The sequence below is a fragment of the Solanum dulcamara genome, chromosome 7 (genome assembly GCF_947179165.1).
Source record: "Solanum dulcamara chromosome 7, daSolDulc1.2, whole genome shotgun sequence".
Lineage (NCBI taxonomy): Eukaryota > Viridiplantae > Streptophyta > Magnoliopsida > Solanales > Solanaceae > Solanum > Solanum dulcamara.
Window position 1 is genome coordinate 36853981 of NC_077243.1, and position 13171 is coordinate 36867151.

Below are 13171 nucleotides of genomic sequence, written 5' to 3' on the forward strand. Positions count from 1 at the left end.
TTTTTGATTGTCTTTGATGATTATAAAATGAGACTACATCTTTATTTTTTAAGGGGGAGAAGAAATGGGAAACAAAAAAAAACACATGGAAGAGGGGGATACACAGACAGAAAACGAAGAACACACAAACACATAGAGTAAAGAAAGAAAAGAAAAAAGAAAAACATCTTTACTTTTATTTCTGAAAACATCTCAAACAAAAAAAGAGAGTTTCTAGCATACTTTAATATTCTATTTCTAGCTTGGCATCACGATTTGAATTTTTATTTACTTATTCTTCTTAACTAAAGTATCCAGGTTACTCACAACCTTTCTTTATATGTTATTTTATTATTTTAAAAAAAAATATTTTTGACTTGCTTGTTTGCTTTGTTGAAGTAAAATTATATAATCATGTTATACCTCTATATTATTTGTATATTGCTTGTATTTTCTTTATGGTTTAGCAGGGTTTGAGCTTCAAAGTTCAGGACATAAAGGGTTCATTTGGAAGAGGATTCAGATAGGTTTAGTTCTTGTTTTATTATTTCTATTTATCTATTATTCCTTCTTAATTACTTGGCCTATAATAATAAATTTTGTATATAATAAAAAGGGGAAAATACATGGGGAGGGAATATAATTGTTACTTGCTTATTTTATTTATTTTTTTAGTTTATCATAAATTTATGTGTTTTTGGGATATATGTTTACCTGATCTAGTTATAATATTCATATCTACATGTTTAGGATCATTTATTCGCGATATAAGTATTTCATTTTTTACAAGATGTTTGCTTTAATAAAAAATAAAACTAAAATGATCTAAGGTTAATTTATTAAATATCATTTATCATCATATACGTTTCTAAATAATTTGTCTATTTTATATGTGCTATCTTTGTTTATTTTTTTAAATTTAAAACTCATTAGAGTAATTTTTTTGATGATTATCCTTCATTATACTTTGTCTTTTTAATTTGAAACCATTCTTATAGTTTCAAACAATAACTTTGTCATATTAACTGTTTAGACATTATATATGTAGGATCTACTAACTAATTTTGAATATGATGATTTAATCATATTTAGATTTGAATATCATTCATATAGACATCATGCCCATAGGATTTTATAATTTTAATATATCATGTCTATATATATTTTAATTAATATTTTTCAACATGCTAATCAGGTAGAAATCATATTCATAGGATTTTATGTTAATATCATATAGCAAATCATGTCCATAGGATTTGATGAATATATTACTAATAATAAATCATATTTAAATTTTAGCATGCTATTAATATGTAATGAATATTTTTCAGAAGGTTACTTTAAGCAAAAAATCATGTCTATAGGTTAAAATTGATCTCGTCAATAATGATGACCAAATATTGGTGACATTTATTCTTGTCAATTTAGACATCATGTTATAGGATTTAATTTTATATTTTCAGCATTTTAATATGTATAAAAATTATGTTCATAGGATTTTAATAAATATTTATCATGTTAATATATACAGAAATCATGTCCATAGAATGTTAATAAGTTTTTATATAGAGACTATGCCTATAAGATTTTAATAATTTTTAGCATATTATAAATTAGAAATCATGGTCATTGGATTCTATATTTTCAATATATTGCGTCTCTATGTTTTAGTCAATAACATTTCCAACATGTCATTTAGAAATCACGTTTATAAGATTAATGATAATTTTCAGCACATTTAATAATGGATGTCATGCCTTATAATTTCAACCAAATTTTAGCATATTAGTTTATATGAAATCACGTCCATATATTTTAAACAATTTTCAATTTTTTTTACAAACCATGCGTTTAAAAAATTAAAATAATTTTCAGCATCATATCATGTCATAAAATCATGCTTATAAAGTTTCGTTCATTTTCAACATAACAATGCACATAAAAAAGTATGCTAGGATTTAATAAATATTTAATACATTATTTGTGTAAGATCAATCTAGTGAGCACACACATATTATGTCAAGACTTTTCGCTATTTATCTGTGTTTTCAAGCATGCAAATTAATTAATTTAGAGGCTTACTTGAGATGCTATGTGTTAACTGCTCGTCCTATCTAAGTTTGACGATGTGTCTAGTTATGATGCCTATATTGTTTTAGTCTAAAATCTATCCTAGTAGTACGTCCAATGCCTCTTGGACGTTAAGTTGGGCGTTAGACACCTTTTAGTTCATTAGTTTTTTAGTAATTTTTTTAGATCATTTTAGGATCATAATAATAAATAAACCTAGGAGGGGTAGGGGTAGATAGGCCCTTCGAAAATGATAGAAGTTGACCTGAGCAGAAAAATAATAAAACACTATATTTTTGTCTTCCGATTAATAAGTCAGCACCGATCAAAAGAATATGAGTACATAAATATTTTTGTCCCGATTACTTTTAAATATTTTCATTTGTATATATTCGGGGTAGCTTAATGTTTTAAAAAACTGAAATGATTCATTTTAGGCATCACTAATTTCTATTATTTCACTTGCCTTTACTCTTATTTAATTAGTTGATGATCTTTATTTATCCTGTATTAATTCTCAAATTGATTATTTAGTTTAACTTAATTAAATACCTTGAAGAGAGACTATTTTTATGATCGTTTGTTTCATTTAAATAATTTATTTAAATTATCTCTCCTTTATTTAATCATTTTCATACCAAGTCTATTTCTCTTATAAATTATCCTAAATGTTTTAAGGTTTATATTCGTTTTAAATTATGTAATGCCTCGATTATTGTTAAATATATTTTTCCAAAGTTAGTTAAAATCAGAGTTTTTAAATCGCCAGATAACCACGCGTTAGCGGCCACTTTGAATGCTAACACATTTTCAAAGTGGAAATAAGAACCTCGTACCTTTTTCTCTGAATTTTTAAGACTTAAATCTGTTAGGGTTTTTAAAATTAAGTTTCCTTAATTTCTTTAAAAAAATAAGTGTCAGCTCTTCTTTTCTAAAATTAATTTTTTTCTTTATAAAGTTGAAATTAATTTTAAACCGTCTATTTTCGACATAATATCCAAACGAAAACCATGACATTTTGGGACTATTTTGAGTCCCTTATCAGTACCCTATATGCTTAAACTCTCATAACACTTAGAATTATTTAAGAGCAAGGATTGGAGAGGAGAAAGATCTAGGTTTGAAGGTTTTCAAGCGAGGTTTTCAAGTTTAGAGTTCCTCCACGTACCCTACATATTCCTTTCAACAGAATTGACAATATAGTTTGAGTTCTAATCCCGTTTAACATGAGCTCTTTAGTTATTATGTAATTCCTTATCAAATTCTATACATTTATACATACATACATATATATATATATATGTATGTATGTATATATATTTCATTCCCATGAACCCCTGCTGAGTTGTGATCTTTTTGCAATATATGCATTTATTTTGAGATGAGTAGAATGCTTTTTATGCATTTAACATATGATGACTTTTAAACAAAGTGTATGCATATTTTATTGAGGATTGAAAGAGCATTAGCATCGAGTCTAAATGACTTGATCATTGAGTTACATGATTGATTTGAGATAGAGTCTTGAGAAGCTATGAATGAGTAGAATGAATGTTTTACATATAAGAGTTTGATTATTGAGATGAGTTGAGATGGATAAGAGTCCAATGATACTAAACAAGTTGATTTGATTATAATGAGTTGATTGAGTATGTGAGCATATTGTCTCTTTTTGGGAGTAGTATTGAGTACCGATTTTGGTAAGAGTAAATAACAACTCAAACTCCACAAACTACATAGCCAGCATAGGATAGAGGCCATGCCTCTCAAGTCCCAAAATGGTAGACTTTGATTGATTATGGATCCAATGAGGTTGATCGTCTCGTACCCTGTATAGGTATTAGATTGCTGCGGCAATGGCAGTGCAAAGCATTGTATTATCACTAGCTCATAAGTGATGGTTTTCAATTAGATAAAATCCCTAAAATAAATGGTTTGATTTGTTTGAGTCGCAATCATGGAGTCTACTTTCAAAGCAATGTTTACTATAAACTTACATATTTTTTTAATTGATTTGGGTTACCTTGACGAGTCCTTTGAGTTGAGTTTCTTGAGTTGAGCCTGTTGAGTTGTTGAATTGTGTTTCCTTCAACTATTTTACATACTCGTACATTTCATGTACTGACTCCATTTGGTCTGCATTATTTCATGATGCAGATACAGGTGCTAGAGATCATCAACAGGCGCTCTATTGAAGATCTATTTCTTTCCTTATAGTGGTGAGACCTCCTTGCTTTTCGGAGGAATCATACTTACTTTTATCTTTACTTTTGAGTAGTTCTTTTTAGGTAGTCGCAGACTTGACTTGATACCTTTTTGACAGTTGATAGAGGCTTCTTAGACATAGATAAAGTCGACTGGAGTTGATGTCTTTTATGAGTCTGTTTTCTAAAACTACTTTGATGATATTTGATTGATTTGATATGGTCCTTTGAACGCATTACTTTGCAAAAATATTGATCATTATCCCACTTGAGCGTCATTAATTACTTTATTTGAGTATTTCACTGAATGAATGATTATATGATCGGACCAAGTGGTTCGGTAGGGGACCACCAGTAATAGTCTTTGAGTGTCGGTCATGCCTAGGGTACCCTTTTGGGAATGAAAAATTTAGTATCAGAGCATAGAGTTTAAGAGTCCTAGGGTGTCTATGAAGTCGTGTCTAGTAGAGTTTTGATTATGGGTATGTTGTGCAACACACTTATAATCAAGAGGTTATAGGACATTAGGAATTGATTCACCTCTTCACATTCTGAGTTCATGCGTAAGAGTTTAACTTTGAAAAGTTCTTTCCTAATTCATGCATTACACATTTGTAAATAATTCCTCCTAAACGTACTGCCAGTCAGTGGAACGCTGCTAGAACCGAGGTTCTGTAGTCTGAGATACCCCCACCTTCTAGAGTGAGAACTAGGGGTCGACCTTCCAGATCTACGAAGGAAACCCAAATGCCTATTCTTCAGTCCGCTCTGACTTTCATGGCTGAATTCAGAGGAGCTATTGACATGCTCACTCAGCTGGTAGCAACCTAGAATGGTAACTAGAGTTCACCGGTTGATCCGATATTTCTTGACGATGAACCCACTAATCTTCACACATTTAAAAGTATATAAGGAAACCCAAAACTTCATGTATAAGACGGGGAAAATTCTAAAAGAGAAGCATATTACTGAAGTTGAGGGAGTTGAGTTAGTTTTTTATTAGCTCAAGAATGTGGCAAATGTTTGGTACAACTAGTTGGAGGAAGGTAGAGGTGAGGATGCTGAGCCAAATATTTAGGACAAGTTTGAGGGTTCTTTACTTGATCATTTCTTTCTCAGGGAATTGAGGGAAGCCATGGTTTAAGATATTGTGAAACTAAAACAAGAGGGAATGACGGTGAAGGAGTAAGGTCTTAAGTTTATCTAACTGTCCAGATATGCTCTGGAGATGATCAAGACATGATATCTAAGATGAAAAAGTTTGTCTCCGGCTTGGGCAAATATGTGAAGAAAGAGTGTAAGGCGTCACTATTGATTTCAGACATGGATAGTTCCATGATCATGGTGTATGCTCAGCAGGTAGAGGATGATAAGAAGAAAGATAGAGAAGAGAACTTGAGCAAGAAGGAAAAATCAGTTAGGCATAAAAATGAGCATAAACAAGGTAAGGACAACAGGTCCTTCTTTCAGAAGAGGTTTTCAAACTATGCTCCATCGTCATCAAGTGCCTCTGCACCCAATTACAAGTATGACCAGAGGTCACAGAGCTAACAAAACATCAGGGACCAGGGTTCTCAATCCTAAGAGAGTGTAGCAAAGGGATAAAATGGAAATTCTCCTTGCAGCAAGTTTGGTAAATTCAATTTGGGAGCATGCAAAGAGAGTGCTAATAGGTGCTACAAATGTGGTAAGGTAGTCTATTTTCATAGAGAGTATCCAACATGGGGAAACAGAGCCTAATCTTCTTCCGTGGTACCAAGGATCGAGGTAATCAGAGAGGTACTACTTTAGGTACAAGAGGAGGTTCAAACCGCCTATATACTATGGCTAATCGCTAGGATCAGGAAAACTCACCAGATGTTATCACTGGTATGCTCTGAGTCTTTTCTTTTTATGTCTATGCTTTGCTTGATCCAGGTGCCACTTTGTCTTTTGTGACCCCTTATGTGGCTAACAAGTTTGAGATCCTTCTCGTACGTCTTCTTGAACCTTTCAGTATTTCTACTCCTATTGGTGAGTCTATTCTAACTGAGAGGGTCTATAGAGATTGTCCTATGTCCATCTATCATAGAGAAACTATGGCTGATTTAGTTGAGTTAGACATGGTTGATTTTGATATTATTCTTGGCATGGACTAACTTTATTCCTATTATGCCTCAGTAGATTGTAGACCTCGAGTTGTCAAGTTTCGGTTTTTTGAAAGAACCTTTCATAGAATAGAAGGGTAGCCCTGCAGTGCCTAAGGGTAAGTTCATATCATACCTTAGGGCCAAAAGGTTAATCTCTAAGGGTTGTATCTACCACACAGTTCTAGTTAGAGATGATAATGTAGAGGCTCCATCCCTATATCCAGTCTCGATTGTCAATGAGTTTCTTGAGGTTTTTCCTAATTATCTGCCAAGAGTCCCTCCTAATAAGGAGATTAACTATGGTATAAATGTTCTTCCTGATATGAAGCCTATCTCTATTCCACCATATAAAATGGTTCCCACTAAGTTGAAGGAGTTGTAAGAGAAGTTAAAGGATTTCTTAGTTAAGGTGTTTATTAGGCCGAGTGTCTCACCTTGGGGCGCTCCTATACTATTCATGCAAAAGAAATATGGTTTCCTCAGAATGTGTATTGACTATCGTCAATTGAATAAGGTCACTATAAAAAATGAGTATCCCCTTCCTAGGATAAATGATTTGTTTAACCAACTTCTTTGTGCCACTTGTTTCTCAAAGATAGCCCTCAGATTAGGCTATCACCACTTGAAAGTGAGAGAATATGATATCCCAAATGCCATTTTTCAGACCCAATATGGTCACTTTGAGCTCCTTATCATGTCCTTTGTTTGACTAATGTTCCTGCAGCATTTATGGATTTGACAAATCATGTGTTCACATACTATTTTGATATGTTTGTGATTGTGTTTATTGAAAAAATATTGGTCTACTCCAGAAATGAAGAGGAGCACGCCAATCATCTTTGGATTGTTCTTCAGACTCTCAAAGATAAGGAGTTCTATGTTAAGCTTTCAAATTGTGAATTTTGGCTTAATTTGGTGGAATTCTTTAGCCTTGTTGTATCTAGTGAGGGTATACGAATTGATTTGCAGAAAATTGAGGCAGTAAAGAACTGTCCTAGACCCACATCCCCAATTGACATAAGAAGTTTTTTGGGCTTGGCTGGTTACTACCGGCGGTTTGTTGAGGGATTTTCCTCTATATCATCTCCATTGACTAAGGTGACTCATAATAAGGTTAAGTTCTAATGGTCAGACATTTGTGAGAAAAGTTTACAAGAGCTAAAAATGAGGTTGACTACTACTCGAGTCTTATCCCTACCCGAGGGAACTGATGTTTTTTATCTATTATGATGCATCCATGAGGGGTATGATGATATTTAGAAAAAAAGGAAAGCTTAGTTCCCGCTATGTTAGTTCCTTATCATATTGTGAAGAGGGTTAGTAATGTAGCCTATGAGTTATAGTTGCCATCAGAGTTAGTAGTTATTCATCCTGTGTTTCATATCTCTATGCTTAAGAAGCTTTTGGGAGATCCTTGACTTATTGTTTTGGCTGAGAGTATTGGGGTGTCAAAGAGTTTGACTTATTAAGAGATTTCGGTCCATATGCTTGATTTTTAGGTTCGCAAGTTGAGAACCCAAGAGGCTGCATCCATCAAGGTTCTATGGAAAAATTAGTTTGTTGAAGAGGCCACATGGGAAGCTGAAGAGGATATATAGGATAGATACTCGTAGCTATTCCCACTTTCTAATGATGATATCAAGGGTAATGTTTGTGTCTCTTATCTTTGAGTTGATGATCATTCTGAGTTTGAGTATGTGATGAGTATTCTTGAGTTCGAGTAGTTGATTGTTTGAGTGTTTGAGTATATAAGTTCTTGATTGGGCCCAGGATTTAGATGAACCCTTAGGTTGATCTTTATTTAAGAACAAATGATCCCAAGGGAGAGATATTGTAACACCCCATGTTATTCTATCATAAACTAAGTTCGAGGACCATGAGAAAAGTTAAGAAAAATGGACATGAAATTTTGAGTTATGAAGACCTTTCCTATGATTCACTTTATGACTCGTAAGAAAATTGATAACTCGTAGAATCGATTCATAGGGTCAATGTATGATTTCTGAAAGAATAGCAAAGCCTCAGTACTTTTGTTACAACTCAACATGATTAGTCATAGGAATGTTGATGAATCGTAAAATGAATCATAGGATAGGTACTGAGATCTGATATTTGACCAAGTGTAAAAGTCTTCTATGAGTCATTTCTACGAGTCGTAGACATTTCTACGAGTTGTACACTTGATTCATAGGGGAGAAGTGCAATTTCCAGTACCTTCTGTTTTGTGCCCAAGGGTTACAAGTTGGGTCTATGACCCATAGAGGTTTTAACGATTTGTAGAAGGCCATTTATAGGTCCCTCCAGTTAGTTTTAATGAAGGGTAGTTTAGTCTCTTTTCCACCCTTTCCAAACCAAAACCCTAATGTTTTGGGTCTATTTTGAGTCCCTTATATGTAGCAAATACGCTTAAAGATCTAGGGTTCTAAGTTTTTAAGCGAGGTCTTCGAGTTTCAATCGTTTCTTTGATTTCCAGGTATGTAAGGATAATAACAACGCTGGGCTGAGTTCATCCACGTGCCCTACATATTCTTTTCATCAGAATTGAGAAATTAGTTAGAGTTCTAATCTCGTTTGACAAGAGTTCTTGAGTTATTATGGTATTCCTTATCGAGTTCTATATATATATATATATATATATATAAAATGTTTGTTCTTATCATTTGAGTTCTTAATTGATTGTTTATGATTTCACTCCCATGAACCCGTGCTGTGTTGATGATCTTTTTGTAGTATATGTATTTATTTTGAGATTAGATGAATGATTTTTATGCATTTAAAATATTATGACTTTTTAACTGAGTTTATACATATTTTATTGAGGATTGAAAGAGCATAAATATCGAGTCTAAATAAGTTGAGCATTGAGTTACATGATTGATTTGAGATAGAGTCTTGAGGAGCTATGAATGAGTCGAATGCATGTTTTACCCATAAGAGTTTGACTATTAAGATGAGTTGAGATGGATAAGAGTCCAATGAGACTAAAAGGGTTGATTTCATTATAATGAGTTGATTGAGTATATGAGCATATTGAGTGTTTTAGGAGTAGTATTAATCACCAATTTGGGTAAGAGTAAATAATAATTCAAACCCTATAACCTATGTAACCAGCATAGGATAGAGGCAATGTCTCTAAAGTCCCAAAATAATGGACTTTGATTGTGGAACCAATTAGGTTGATTGTCCCATACCCTGGAAAGGTATTGGACGGCTATGGTAACGGTAGTGCAAAGTATTGTATCATCACTAGCTCATAATTGATGGTTATTGGTTAGATAAACTCCCTAAAATGAATAGTTTGATTTGTTTGAGTCGCATATCATTGAGTCTACTTTCAAAGCACTATTTAATATAAACTTGCATATTATTTGAGTTGATTTGGGTTACCTTAAGATGAGTCCCTTGAATTGAGCCTTTTGAAATGAGTCTTTTGAGTTGTGTTTCTTGAGTAGAGCCTTTGAGTTGAGTTTCCCTTATGTTGAGTTGTTGAATTATGTTTCCTTCAGCTATTTACATACTCATACATTCCATATACTGATGATATTTGACCCACATCTTTTTCTGATGCAGATATAGGTGCTAGAGATGATCAACAAGCACTTCATTGAAGATCTAGTTCTTTCCTGATAGTGGTGAGACCTCCTTGCTTTTTGGAGTAATCATACTTACTTTCTTCTTTACTTTTTAGTAGTCCTTTTGAGGTAATTGTGGTATTGTATCGGCACCATCTTTACAGTTGATAGAGGCTTCTTAGACACCGATAGAGTCGACTAGAGTTGATGTCTTTTATGAGTCTATTTTCTAAAACTATTTTGATGATATTTTATTGATTTGATACGGTCTTTTGAACCTATTACTTTGCCAAATATTGATCGTTATCCCACTTGAGCGTCATTAATTACTTTATCCGAGTCTTCCACTAAATGAATGAATGTAGGATTAGACCAAGTAGATCGCTTGAGGACCAACAATGGTCTTTAAGTGCCGACCACTCCTAGGGTATCCTCTTGGGGCATGATAGTTTGGTCTTATTATAGGCTTAGACTAGTGATTGCCATAAACTTGTGCATTTTATAGCCGTTAGGCCTTAGAATCTTTCCGACTTCGCTTCAAAAGGCTTAGCTCCCTGCAGACTAATATAGTATAATTGAGTCTGATAGTTTGAACCTTATACAGGTAGTAACTCAGCTCTTGAGTCCTTATATCCATATTTCCCTCATTTCATCGGTTCTAGTGTACTAGGTCTTATTTCAAAAGCCGCTCATCGATTCAGGTTGGATATTGTTAGAGCTTGGAGTAATTTATTGATGGCACTCAGTTTTGGGTTCTCCTCTTGATGCTTCTCTAGCCGCTGATCCTAAATCTAGTTACTCGCCTTTATTCATGGTTCAAGTTCCTTATTTACTCCACTGGGTTATGCTTAAAGTCCCTGCCTCTATTTCTCAGCCTTTGTTATAGTCCTCAGCCATTTGTAGCCTTGGTTAGAGTCCATCGCTACCTTTAGCCTTGGTTAGAGTCCTTGGCTATATGCACCCTTGGCTACAGTCCTTGGTTATTTGCAGCTTTGGTTAGAGTCCATCACTATCTGCAACCTTAGTTAGATTCCATAGCTACCTTAAGCCTTGGTTAGAGTGCTTACCTATCTTCAACCTTGGTTAGAGTCCTTGGCCGCCATTTTCAGCTCTGCTTAGAGTCTATCACAATTTTCAATCTTTGTTAGAGTCCATCGTTATCTGTATCCTTGGTTAGAGTCATCGTCTATTTGCAGCCTTGGTTAGATTCCATCGCTCTCTTTATCTTGGTTAGAGTATTTGGCCATCTTTGGCGTTGCTTATAGTACTCGACTATCCCAATCTTGGATGAAGTCCTTGACTACTTATTCGCTATGTTTCAAGTCCTTAGCTCCTTTTTTATTTTGATTGAAGACTTGGGTACTCAGTTGATACGGTAAAAGTCTATGGAAGGTAGTGGTAATCCTGGAAATATCTTTAGGTTCTCCCCTTGTTGCTCGTCTAGCCGCTGATCCTAAATCTAGTTGACACACCTCTATTCATGGTTCAAGTTCCTGATTCACTCCACTGGGTTATGGTTAAAGTTCATACCTCTATTTATCAGCCTTTGTTATAGTCTTCGGCCATTTATAACCTTGGTTAGAGTCCATCACTATCTGCAACCTTGGTTAGAGTCCATCGCTTACCTTTAGCCTTGGTTAGAGTCCTTAGCTATCTGCACCCTTAGTTAGAGTCCTTGGACATTTGCATCTTTGGTTAGAGTCCATCGCTATTTGCAGCCTTAGTTAGAATCCATCGCTACCTTAAGAGTTGGTTAGAGTCCTTAGCTATCTTCAACCTTGGTTAGAGTCCTTGACCGCCATTTGCAGCTCTGCTTAGAGTCTATCGCTATTTTCAATCTTTGTTAGAGTCCATCTCTATCTGCATCCTTGGTTAGAGTCATCATCTATTTGCAGCCTTGGTTATATTCCATCGCTATGTTTAGCTTGGTTAGAGTCTTTGGCCATCTCCGGCCTTGGTTATAGTACTCGACTATCTAAATCTTGGATGAAGTCTTTTACTCCTTCTTCGCTACGGTTCAAGTCCTTAGCTCTTTTTTTACTTTGAATGAAGACTGGGGTACTTAGTTGATTCAGTTCAACTCTGTGGATGGTCGTGGTAATCTTGGAAATATCTTTAGGTTCTCTTGGTATATCTTAACTCTTTTGTGCACCTTCGAGCTTATAGGGGTTGTTTGGGTTTTACATAAACTTGCGCACGAGTTTACCCTTTGGTCTTATGGGGTCTAGTTGGGTTTAGTTAGTTGTTCTCTCTTTTCTTATGTTCTTAGTACACTTATGTGCATACTTGTTAGATTTCCTCCCTTGGCTCTTGTTGTGTTTAAATTCTAGCATTTTATATTAGTTTTACTTTTCCTTCTCAGTTGGCCTATAATGCCTATTGGGTACCTATTATTTTGGTACTCATACTACACTCTACATCTATTTTTGTGATGCAGATCCGAGCACCAGCTACCAGCATTGAGGTCAAGCCAGCAGCAGTCTGATTAGAAGACAAGGATGAGCACATAGCGTCCTGGATTTACCTGTCTCCATCTATATATACTATGACTAGTCTTTTGCTTCTTGAGACAAGTCTTGTTTCTGTGATCCACTTTTCAGACTTGTATTCATTTTGTAGTAGATTTGTACACGTGACTTATAGTTTTGGGGAGGGATCATTCATCTGTATATATTTATTATTTGCTTTCGCTTTTGTTTCTGTAATTTTTGTTATTGTTAAATTCTTATTTAGTTTCTACCTTTAATCCCATTACTTGTATCTTCGAGCTATGAATCGGCTTACCAACTGGTGGGTTATAGTACCAACCATCATGACTCAAGGAATCGGTTCATGACATGGGATGCATCCCTCAAAATCATAACATCCATCTCGGGATGTGACAACTTCCTCGGAATCATACATCCCTTCTTGGTTTCCTTATATTTCATCCACATCACATAGTGCCTATCATCACAGTGCTTCAGTATCAATACAAATAGGCATGTACAATTACTCGATGCAAGGATGAAATAACAACACCAACATCTAGTCACAATTTAATCACTTCATCGAGTAAATTAATGTAATCATTCAAGCATTCAAAATATTTAATATCACCATACCAACAAGATTCATATTTTTCCCCCAAACCATCATTACAAAAGGGTTGTTCATCATTTAGCAATGCATAAATATATGAAACCCTTCACCAATTCCCATTACTCCCAAGCATACA

The 13171-nt window shown here is 34.4% G+C and overlaps 1 long non-coding RNA gene across 1 annotated transcript; it reads left to right on the forward strand.

Moving 5' to 3' along the window:
* Positions 1 to 335: 335 nt before the first annotated feature.
* Positions 336 to 12659, forward strand: LOC129895857 (uncharacterized). The gene is made up of 4 exons (XR_008767868.1): positions 336 to 506; positions 4207 to 4268; positions 9953 to 10014; positions 12392 to 12659. It is a non-coding gene; the product is annotated as an uncharacterized LOC129895857 (long non-coding RNA).
* The last annotated feature ends 512 nt before the right edge of the window (positions 12660 to 13171 follow it).